At 38.0% G+C, this 12,390-nt stretch overlaps 1 protein-coding gene across 3 annotated transcripts in view; it reads left to right on the top strand.

The window, feature by feature from the left end:
* Window positions 1-12,390, top strand: part of LOC127578703 (disks large-associated protein 4-like) — a 435,166-nt gene that overhangs the window by 24,164 nt on the left and 398,612 nt on the right. The gene's annotated exons all lie outside the window — the stretch shown is intronic.

The raw sequence follows: 12,390 nt of genomic DNA on the forward strand, positions 1-12,390 counted from the left end.
TAGTGGTTAATTTTGCAAAGGGTGTGGGGGGACTTTTGTCAGCAATATTTCAAGTGATTGTAAATAAAAACAAGTTACTTAGTGCAGTTTCAGTTGCGTGTGTAACAAAATTCTACATCCTGTAACACTCCACAAACAAGAAGGAGCCACATTGACCAAGTTAACAGGAGAAGCCATTGATTTTTTTGAAGCTCCTCTGATTCTATTCAAAGTCGACTCGAACAAACAGGCTGGATCTTGGCATAACGTCCCAGCTGATGAACAGCACCTCCAGCAGTGGCATACTTGTTTGATGATGCACTTGCACATCAGTCTAGAAAATATGCTGAAGTCCAGGAGTTGGGGTTGAACATACAACCTTGCCAAAGGCGAGAGTGCAGCCATCTATAAATGCCCAGAACTTAAACACACAAAATCTGAACTGATGGGTATGCTAGGTTGAGCAACGAATGATGCACATGCAGCCTTATTTCCCTTTTATGTAACTCAGAAAAGCTGTGGCTTAATTTACTGAATATATTTCAACAAAATCACGTAATATAAACAGGTGTAACATATTCATAAAAACAAAACTCTGAGATCATACATGCAACCCATATAATCAAATACTAATCTTTTGTATGCTAAATTTTCTGATTCATTTTTGCACGTGAAAAAGAATAAAGGTCTGGCTAAGTAAACAGGAGTGAGCAATAGTGTCAAATTCATTATGAGATCTACGACATTTAAAACATACTGGGCTGTTACTAAATGAATGAATGTGTTTACCTAATTGTAATTTGAGGCCTTGGTACAAAAAGATAGCTGGAATAATAATACTGATGATGCATAAAAAAAACTGTGGCTGTGGACAAGAAACTAGCAAGTATTGGAGCTCAGGCAATGTAAACTTTTTTCTTGTTTTAAATTATTAATCGAGTCCTTACGTCTGCCATTGTATTCCATGTTAAGCACAGTCTACTGGTGTAATCCAATACAACTAAAGACTTTATGAGAAGCAAGCAGTATCTAATGTACAGCTATAAAAGCGACATTTCCTCCATATAGAAATTTGCCATTAAATATATAATTGTGGGTTTAGTGTATATGTGTAATCAATTTTGGCACTTAAACAATGATTAAATATCAAAGTTAACTTTATCAGCATCAGTATATAAACCATCATAAAGTTCTTGAAGTATAAATTACATTTATCTATTTTAATATCTCAGTTCTTGCTATCAACCTATGTGCATATATTAAGTATTTTTAGCAGATACAAGTTATCCCATAAATACTTGCATGTTATTTCCAAACATCTATCAAATACTGTATTATACAAACTCAATTTTATATTCTATGTTGCATTGGGTAAAATAGTTGTATGCTTCAAAATATTGCAGATCACACAATTCAGTTTGCTTCAGGTCTTGATGTATGGCTGCTGAAATCTGATTAGAGCCTACTCTTTTCACCACACCAGCCTTCAATGTATGATCAGATTACATGCTTTACATTTAAACTCAATTATTTGTACTGCTGCCAACATCAATCAAGCAAATTGAATGCAATGTTAGTCATTGGCTTCTGGTTATCCTTAATTTTCTGATTCAAAATAAAAAGCCACTTTATAAAGGAACATTTGAAAAATAATGTAATGGGTGGAAAGCAATCTAATGCACTCCATTATTATTAACCAAAGCTTTGCTGAAGAAGGAACCTCCTATTTACCCTCAAGTTTGTAAATGTTTTTCCCTGTAAGTTGTTGGGAGGGAAAGGGAGTGATCAGATGAAGGTAACATGGCAACACTTCCACCTTTTTAGAAAATTGGCTTGTTGGATATAAAGCCACAATAATTATTTTGTGATTATCCATTGAGTATAGTTTGGAAATAAATTTTTATACTTGCATTTCAACCTTTTTAACTAACAGGCCAAAAGTGTGACAACTTGAGAAAGAACCAGAGGAATGATGGGGAAGGAGGGTAAATGAAAGTCAACTGAGTTTCAAGTATTGAGAGGGAAAGAAAGATGGACAGAAAAAGAGATGAAGACGAGAGTAAGGATGTTTTTTAAAAGAAGAATTTATTGTCTATCTAGTATCTGCGGGAATAAGAGTCAGTTCTTTAATTTATTCCTCACCAGGACCGAAAAGCTAGACATTATATTGGTAATTATATTGATGAGATGCTACCTGACTATTAAGTATGAACACGACGTTTCAAGGTAAATTAATTCAAATTTAATTCAGAAAGTTCTTAAAAAATAATGGGTGATTGAGAACAAACTAACAAAGTGCAAAAGAAATGGTGAGTGTGACAATTCATGGGGTATCCCTCGCTCACTGTATGTTGCTGGATATTCATACAAGTGGCATCAAATCCATTAAACACAGCCCCATTTTTGGAAGCAAAAGCTGAGCTCCTGTTTCTTAGGGTCAGGGAAGAATTGGCAGTTGAATAAAGTTTGTTGAATTTGTTTTCTCTGCATCAAAAGGCAAAAACAGGAAACTCAAAGGATTCACAAATCGCTGAATTCTGAAGTGGCAAATGCTATTTTGGTTATTGTGACTCAACTTCATGAGTTGTACAAAAGATTGATATTTGCATTTTACAGAGATTTGGCAGCACTGATTATTTTCTCTCTGAACAGCTCTTAACACTTCATAACCCCCCCCCCCAAAAAAAAAGCTATTCACAACTCTTAGCAAACCTTAACAAGATTTAAATACAGCTCCCATTTCTGGGAAGACGATTGAGAGACCTTATTGACTTGGTCAAAACTTGGGGAACCTTCTGGGAAGGTTGTAGTTTGAATGCCAATTCCTGGACTTCAGCACGCATTCCTGAATGATGCACATCGCTTCATTGAGTGCATCTGCCATTGCTGGAGGTGCTATTCATCAGATGAGAAGTTTTGCCAAGATCTAGCCTGTTTGTTCAAGTTGACATTGAAGTCCTATGTTTCTGTAAAGGAAACACAATCACTTTCCATGTTATTGCAGTCAACGTTGTTCTCTAAGTAAGCTGGACACTTACCTCCTCCTTGTGGATTGTCACTGGGTGCAACATTATTGCTACATTAGCCAACATAATAAGTAATGTATTTCAAAGTAACTTGCTGGAAGTCTCTCTCCTGCTCCATCTCTTTCCTCTTGTACGCACTAACTCTCTTATGCCCTTATTCTTGCAGTCTTGCTGGCTTTCTTCTGCTCTGATGCCCTCCCCCCTGGCATCTGCTCTTCTCTCACTCTGCCACTCGTGCCCTCTCAAGCTCGTCTCTCGAGCAGGCGCCACCATTTAGCACAAGAAAACAGGAGCAGGAGGTGGCCACTGGGCCCTTCGAGCCTGCCCTATCACTCAACATGATGGTGAGTGATCTATGGTGGCCTCAACTCCCCTTTGTGCCAGTTCCCCTTGATGTTCAATGCCTCGATCTTTCAAATATTTATCTATCTCCATCGTAAATACATCAAATCATCCAGCCTCCACCACCCTTGGGGGCAGAGAATTCCAGAGATTCACTACCCTCTGAGAGAAGAAATTTGTCTGCACCTCAGTGTTAGATGACTGGCCCCTTATTATGTTACTGTGTCTCCTTAATCACCACACTCCATTTGTGAAAACATCTCAACATCTACCCTGTCAATCACCACCACTCCCGCCCCACCCAAGGATCTTGTGTGTTTGGATAAGGTCAACCTTCATTATTCTAAACTCCAAGGAATACAAACCCAAACTGTCTAAACCTCCATTAATAGGACAACTCTTTCAACTCAGGAATTAGCCTGGTGGATCTCTTTTGGACAGCCTCCAATGCTAGTATATCCTTTTTTTAGACAAGGGGACCAAAACTGTGCACAGTATTCCAGGTGCGTCCTCACCAGCACCCTGCTCAACTATAACAAAACCTCTCCATTCTAAACTCCAACCCCTTCACAATAAAGGCAAAAATGCCACTTCCCACCTTAACTACTTGTGGGATCACTCTGCTAACTTTTTGTAATTCATGTACTAGAACCCCTAACTCCCTCTGACCTTCCCTCATTTGCAATCTCACACCATTTAGAAAATCTGCCTTTTGATTCCTCTTACTGAAGTGCATGACCTCACACTTCCCCACATTAAACTCCATTTGCCAGGTTTTCGTTCAATCACTCAGTCTATCTATATCCCTGTGCAGAATCAGGATGTCCTCATCACAGTTTGCTTTTTCACTTGTTATTGTATCATTGGCAGACTTGGAAACCTTGCATTTCATTTTCTCCTCCAGATCATTAATGTAAATAGTTAACAATTGAGGGCCAAGAACCGATCCCTGTGGTACTTCCATAAGTTGCATCACTCCAGCCTGAAAATAACCTGTTTATTCCAATTCTCTGCAGCCAGTTTTCCATCCATGCCAAATCACTTCTTCCAATATATTGGGCTCTTAATTTATGCAACAACCATTTTGTGGCACCTTGTCAAATGCCTTTTGGAAATCTTGATACACTACATCAACAGGTCCTCCTCTGCCAACTCTTTCTTAAAGAATCGGAGCAAATTTGTCAACATGATTTACTCTTCATAAAACCATGTTGACTAGATTTGATTATATTTGGCTCTCCAAGTTATCTCCCCTTTGATTATTGACTCAAGCATCTTGCCAACAATAGCTATTAAACTAACTGGCTAAATTCCCTGTCTTCTAGCTTCCTCCCTTTTCTGAACAAGGGAGTCGCATTGGGTGTTTTCCAATCTTCTGATAGCCTCCCAGAATTTGGTGATTTGTGAAAAATTTCAACCCATGAGTCCATTATCGCTACAGACACCTTTTAGAACCCTTTAGAGTCCTGGTGACTTGTCTGCCTTTAGCTACTTGAGTTTCTATAATATTTTATCCCTTGTGATTGTGATTTTTTTTTTGCGAGTTCCTCAATGTTATTTGAAATTAGCCCATCTGTTATCTTAGGGATATTTGCAGTGTCCTCCACAGTGAAGATTGATGCATAAAAACTGATTTAACATATTTGCCATTTCTTGTTTCCTGTTATTAATTCACCAGCCTTACTCTCTGGAGGTCCCACACCCACCTTCATCATCTCCTTTCTATTTAGATGTCCATAGAAACTCTGTCTGTTCGTTTTGATATTATATTCAAGTTATCTCTCAAAGTCAACTTTCTCCCTTCTTGTGAGCTTTTTAGCCTCTTCACTGCAGAATCCTTAAACTTCCCTGTTCTCTAGCCTACCACCACCATTTGCCACTTTATATGCCCTACTTTTCACTTTAACATTATCCTTCACCTCCTTTGTTAACCACAGATTCTCTTTCTGATGGAATCCCTCTTTTGAATTTGGATAAATTCCTGCTGAGTGTCATGGACCAGTTGATTTGAATATTGCCTCTGTTCATCTACTGACCTGTCTCTTAGATTATTTTCCCAGTCCACCTTGGACAACCCCACCATTATAATTGCCCTTCTTCAAGTCTTGGACCTAGGGTGTTCTCCCTCAAATGGCATCTGGGATTCTATCATATTGTGGTCACGACCTCCTAGGGTATCTTTAACCACAAGGTCTATTAATCCTTATTACTCATAACTATATCTTAAAATAGCCTGTTCCTGGGTAGGTTCATAACATACTGTTTTAAGAAGCAATCCCTGCTCTACTCTGCAATTTCTTCTTAGAATAAGATCGTAGTCAGTTTTGTGCCTATGGACTTTCCCACTAGATCCTTGCATCCTTTAATTCTCAAATTCTTCCAAAAAGATTGTGAATGTGGTCGAGAATATACTTAAAGGTTATCCATTGAGTAAATACTCAATGAGTAAGTATTATAAAAAGACTGATTTACAATCCATTGGGAGGTGGGGGAGGGGGTGCAGGGCAGGCAAGTTGTGCATGAGCTTAGGCTATCTTTTTAAAAAAAAGAGTAATCAGTTGCTGGGTGGGAAACAGGAACAATTCACATTGGTTCTTCTTGGCTGAAGAGCTATTTCTGAAGAACATGTTGGCTGCCTGATTTGCATCATGAAGAGGAATATCTGATTCAGTGTATGACTGCCAGTTGATCAACGAGTGATGATTTTCTGTCTTGTGGTAAAAGCTAAAAGCTATCTCAGTGTGTTAAAGGATTGAAGTGGAATTCAATCGGTCATTTGATATTTGTTTTGATGGCTGTGCCTCTGTTCCTATCTCTACAATGGGTTTTGTTAGTTAAAATTCAAGACGGCGTTAAATGGGTGCTTAATTAACAATGTTAATTCCAGCATGAACACTGAAATTACTGACTACATAGCTATATATCTGTTTGATTAAAAATATTGAAATCATTTGAGATGATATAGCTGATACTTTATTAGTACTCATAAATTAAACTATAATTTGTCAGTCCTTCAACAAAAATGAAGAAAAACTTGCATTTTTGCAGTGCTTTTCACATTTCTTTCAGGGAATTCCAAACCACTTTGCAACCAAGGTAGCATTTTGAAATGCAATCACTTTTTTCATATGTAAAACTAAATGCTATCTGCAATCTCAAATATGTCACCTGCAGATATCCTGTTAACATTCTAAACAATCCTGTGTAATAAATGAGTGGAGGTCTAATTTTTCACTGTCAGCACGTTGCCATGAAACCTGATCCTACAACACAGCTGTGCTTGCATTGAGTTGGATGGGATATTAAGTGTTGATATGGTAGCTATTATGGCTAATGATTTTTATTGTCGTGTTACTTAAAATTGGATTATGGAAGCCCCAAACCACAGTGTGAAAGGTCATCCTCTTGCAGATGTAAAACCTGATCAAGCTCAAACATCTCCTTATGTGCTAGCAAGGCGATATTTGTGATATATAATTAAATCCAGCAGTTCCGGAAGCTGAATACGTGTCGACTCCCCAATCCACTGACTGTTCCCCTGTAACAACTGAAGTAGCAACAGAATTCATCAGGTTTTAGATAGTTAAAGGGAAATATATTCAGTCTGCTGCTCTCTTAATGATCTCGCATGCTGCTTGTGTGATTATTTTTGACTACATCCGGCATTGTGGTTTGATTGCATTTTGAGTTGACCAATGGTGATAAATGTCATGGTAGGAGAATTTACAATCTTTGCTAATCTGGTAAATAAAGCAGGAAAACATTAATGAAACTGAATGTTGGAGATTACTCATAACAACCATTCACATGCAGTTTATTTCAAATTTCATGTTAAATTGTTAGGCTGCTCCGCAATCCCAATAATTTGAAGATCTTTTTGATAATTAACTGAGCTAATTATTGGCTATAGATATGCTAACTTTTAATACTTCTGGGAAATAATGTTTTAGTGATGACTGTCAACCTCAACCATTTGAAAGCACATAATTATGCTGATTCTCCATTTCCATTTCTATTTTCAATATGTAAACAGCCTTCTCTGGCATTGCTGAGGGACCATGTTTGTCATGTTTAGCTTCTAAGATGTCTTTGATTACCCTAGTTCCTTGTGAAGGCATTGCTCATGCCTGGTCTGTTGGAAAGCAGCTAAATAGCCAAAAGCTGTAAGTTTTGTGATCCATAAACTATCGATGTTAATTTGCAAGCATTTGTACATAATTATAACTCTTAGCTCCATCTGAGAAGAAGATTATACTGATTTGATTCCCCTCTATCTGTAGCAAATTATGACACCTGAAGGGAGACATTCATTGGAAGCAAATAGACCGATAGGACTTCAAAAAAGTAACAATTCCAAGCATGAGACCAGCCATTCACTGTCTGCAAGCTTTTTGTGCCCTCTTCCCCCGACATCCACATAGATATTCTTCATGGGCACTGGATAATCACCAGGAGTGGGAATCTTTGCTGATTTATTCATATAGCCTATGGCCACAAAATCTAATTATGGTGCTCCCACTGACACATTGGTTGAGATCATTTAATTCAGTCGAGATGAACAATTAAAGGTGGGATTTTCCTCGCATTCAAGCTTCGGTGTACTATCACGTGATGCATTTTAGTCCTTGAGTCATTAATGGGTCCTCTTTAATCAGAGACTGAAACTGAGACAATTTTGTTCTGAGATGGATTTGGTGGATGGTTTTAGATTGTGATTTTGATGGTTCAACGTATAAAGAAATTTGCTTTGGAAGTTGATCTAACTGAAGGAACTTGGCAGAGCATTTTCAAATTTAGAATGGTGTATCCAAGTATTTCATAAATATCTGGAAAATGAGTGGACCCCAAAGAGGAAGAAAGAAGAAAAAAATTGGTGGAGGGAGAAGGCACAGATGAGTTAATTTTCAGGACCTTTTTGAAAGCAAGGAAGTGTGTGGTGAGGATGGAGAAATCTAGAGAGGGTGTTCTGAAGGCGAGTGTCATTGTGACTAAGGGGTGTGAACTGATGGTGATATAAGAGAGGAATGAAGAATAACTCAGTGTCAGAGGAAGCAAGAAAGAACCAGTTATTCAGAGGGAGCAAGTATATTGCTGTCAGAGAAAAGCATATTGCATGTGGGAATATCTATATGGAGGTGTTGTAGAAAATTAATAATTCAACTTGCTCGTGAATTTTATTGAAAAACGTGCTTATTTATTACCTACATGTAAGGCATTACATCAAATCACTTTATAGTCAGTACAGTCATCTAGTGCCGTGTTGATTGAATGTGATTAATTAAATAGAGTGGGGGAAGCTTGTGTGGCTCATAAACACAAGCATAGTCTGCTGAACTGAATGACTGATTTCTGTGCTGTGAATGCAATATAATTCCATATTTTATTTATTATTCTGTTTCAAGAATAGGTATTTATAAAGTATACTTGTGCAATATACAGTATGTAGTCAATTGTGTCCACATTTGTGGTAATGTTTAAACCAGCAGCATATAAACTATAACACTTCTCTTGGTCTTTATGTCTATATGAATATTTTCCACCTATTACATTCCCTGCTTTTGCTGCATTATTACCCAATAATTAATATGCATTAAACCCAAGACCAATTATGGAGCATAAGTTAATGACAACACACCATCCATTTTGAAAAGGATAAGTTTGATTTATTTGTAATTAACTAAAGATTGTCTATCTAGATTTCAGCTATTAAATGTATGGATTATTTTACTTTGGCATTAAAAAGTGCAAATATTTTCTCATAATCCATTTAATCAGTACCATAGAGCCGTTTAAGTTCTGGGAACATTACAGATTTCTTCTAGAGATTGGCTGTGTCCAATCCTAATTTGACCCAGTAAAAATCTGTTTATTGGTGTTGGCTGACTACCAGTGATATTTCTGCCATTGTATTCTGGTACCTGGAGTGTGGAAATGTTTAACTGCTGAGGTAGAGATAAACCTTAAGGGCACTGTTGAAATACTATCAGAAGAGATGTGGTGTAAATGGGCCCAACCGAAAAAAAGGTAAAGGAGAATTGCAGAGGGACGTTCCTGTATAATGTCATTTGATCATAAATATTTGGTCCCTGCCCCTGGAGCAGGGCTTGGGTATAAGTATTTGGAAAATAAAATGTATTGTAGTTCATTTTTTTAAAAACCTGTTAGTTGAAGGTTGTTTTGAATTTATAACAAACTAAGACCCTCTGCAATTTGAGGGTCTGTATATGGTGTGCAAGTGTTAGATTCAAGATTTTTTAATCAAAGGCAGTAATCTGTTCTAGTGTTGTGATAGTTAGTCCAGGACAGTTGCTGCTTTGAAGTCAAGCATGTGCTTTGAAAGATGGATAGCTATTAGAAGTACAGTGAGGGGGAGGGAGAAGGGAAGCTCTGGACAGCAGGGATGGGAAGAAGAGGCTCAAAGGGGAGCGGAGTAGGGGGTGGAGGGGCTGAAGTGGAAAGGGAGGATGATGGAAGGAATGGGGAATGGAACAAGATATGCAGGGTTTTTTTAAAAAAATGTATGTCAATGGGTGGAAGATAGTAAAATGCTTTAGAGTGGAGTATGGGAATGAGTGATAGTTGAGACTAAAACGTGATTCAAGGAATAAGATGTCGAGCAAATCGACTTATCATTACAGAAGGAGCCCTGTTTATAACATGGAATAAGGGTCTTCTGTGCACATGCCAGAGAGCTGTGGTGCAATCATCAGTGGGTTCTGGAATCCACACCTATGCACGGAGTATGGAAGGTCAGAGTGCACTGGAGGTCAGATCCAGGCCCATCTGACCATTCATTCCACTGCGAGTGAGTCCTGGGGCATTCTGTAAATAACAGAGCTGAGGGGCTGCATACACAGTATCTGACCCCTTGGCTCTGCAGAAAGGTTATCTGGCACATTAAATCACGTCGAATTTATTATCATATGCACGTACATGTATGCACAGGTGCAATGAAAAACTTATTTGCAGCAGCATAGTAAGCACATAGCATCAGACACACAACATTCAAAAGAAAATCATAAAATTATACATTATTACAAAACTATACAAGAAAGAACACAATTAGAACAAAAAAAAACAAAGTCCATCGAAGTGCATTGTGGTCATAGTGGTTGTGATGGTTGGTTCAAGAACTGAATGGCATAGTCCTGTCATTAAAAAGATAGGTTTCTGTTTATTTTACTTTCTCTGTACCTTTTTAATGTTTTTAATTAACAGTAGTTTGTTTTGAGTTAGGTAAATCAATTTCTACTGTTTTCAGATGTCTCTATCAGAAACTTTTAAAAGAGTGAATTAGACCATTGGTGACACCAGCTTTCTAAACAAAAATCTGCCAAGGAGGGGCTGTGGGGTGTCATTTGTTATTGTTGTCAATACCCTCTAGTGGATGAGTGCACAGCAAAATAAAAATGGTTCTGCACATGGAATTGCACATAACCCTAAACTGCTAAATTATAAGTATTGTTTTGACATGATGTTTTGGTGCATTGAATGGTGCCATTATGATAATTGGCAGTGAGGAGGAAAGAAGATGAACCTAGTTGATAGTGGGAGTAAATCTTGCATCCCTTGAGATTTTGAGGGTTTCTTTCTCCAGAGCAGTGAAGCAGCATGGTTTGCTGAGTTGAATTTCCTGTGCTGACATTGGCTTTATTGTGGCATAGACATGTCAAGATGACCACAGTTGGCATTTAGATTATGTCGGTCATCTATTCTAGTCATGAATTAAATATGTAAAAAGAATGGAACAGTTTTGTGAGAAATAAAATTGCACTAGAGAAAGAGGAATCCATTTTGTTCTTAGCTGCTAAGAGATAGAAATCAATTTTTTTTAAAATGTTGGTTCCAGCCAAAGTAGCCAACAAGACATTTGAAGTATTGGTTAAATTAAGTGAACAATGTAAATACCTTCCTCTCAGTTCTATAGTTCAAAAGCAAATTTCATAGCTGAAAAGCCTCCATTTCTACAGTTCAGCAGTACAAGCTTAACCACTAGAATCAGCATCCAGATGAAACTATTGTAGACCTTTCACGTTGTTGACTGATTGCTTGAATCTGTGAGTTTGGAGGAGGTGTAGCAGATCCCAGCTTGTAAATTCTAGATGAACATACAGTGAGGAGGCTGCTTAGTGAGAAGAAAGTGAAGTTCAAGCAGGCATTTGATATTACCCAGGTGATGGAGGTAGCAGACAAACAAGCAGAAGATTTGTAACATCATCCAGTGAAACACCAGAGCGTTAATAAGTTGTGGTCTACCTTTATGGCATCATCTGGGAAAGGGAAGAACAATCTGAAGTGGAGATGTTATCATTGTGGCAGCATGCAACATTGATCTGGTGAATGCAGGCACGAAGAGCTGATTTCCATAACTATTATCAAGGGACATCTGTCAACAGTTTGCTTTGAAGCAAAGTAAAACACTGGTGCACTTGGGTAACCAAGCAGTGCAAAGCCACTTGGGGGAAATAGTAAAGGTTATTGTATACTTGAACTAAGCGAAGAAAACGATGACCTTGATGGATCATGCAAGTCAAAAGTCTATTGAACCTTTCCCTATGTCGGTATACATTTGAAGGAAATTGACACTGATGCTATGGTATTGGCTGTATGTGCAAGAATTGTACGTGATATTGGGGGAAGAAGTACAGTGAAGCACAAAGTTCCTTTGTGCCCACACTGGGGAAACAGTCATAGTGATAGGATCTGTGAAGCTAGAGAAGTGGTGAAAGTGAAGTAAGCTTCCTCTTTTTTTTCCAGGTCAAGCATCAAATTTGCTAGGACAGATAAAGCTAGTTCGGGGAGAGATTAAGAACCTGACAAACAGTCTGCATCAGCTATATTTGACAAGTGCCCCAAGGTGTTTTGTGATGAACTTGGTTTCATTCAGGGAAAGGCAGACAAGTTCTTAACTGTGGGAGATTGCTGCACCTTGGTTCTTCAAAGTATGACCTTTTGCTGACAGTATAAAGGAAAAATTTGGGAAGAACCGAAGAGAGCATGGTTGAGTTTTCTATTCGAGATGTTTTGATCATTTCTGAAGATG

The sequence above is a fragment of the Pristis pectinata genome, chromosome 16 (genome assembly GCF_009764475.1).
Source record: "Pristis pectinata isolate sPriPec2 chromosome 16, sPriPec2.1.pri, whole genome shotgun sequence".
Classification (NCBI taxonomy): domain Eukaryota; kingdom Metazoa; phylum Chordata; class Chondrichthyes; order Rhinopristiformes; family Pristidae; genus Pristis; species Pristis pectinata.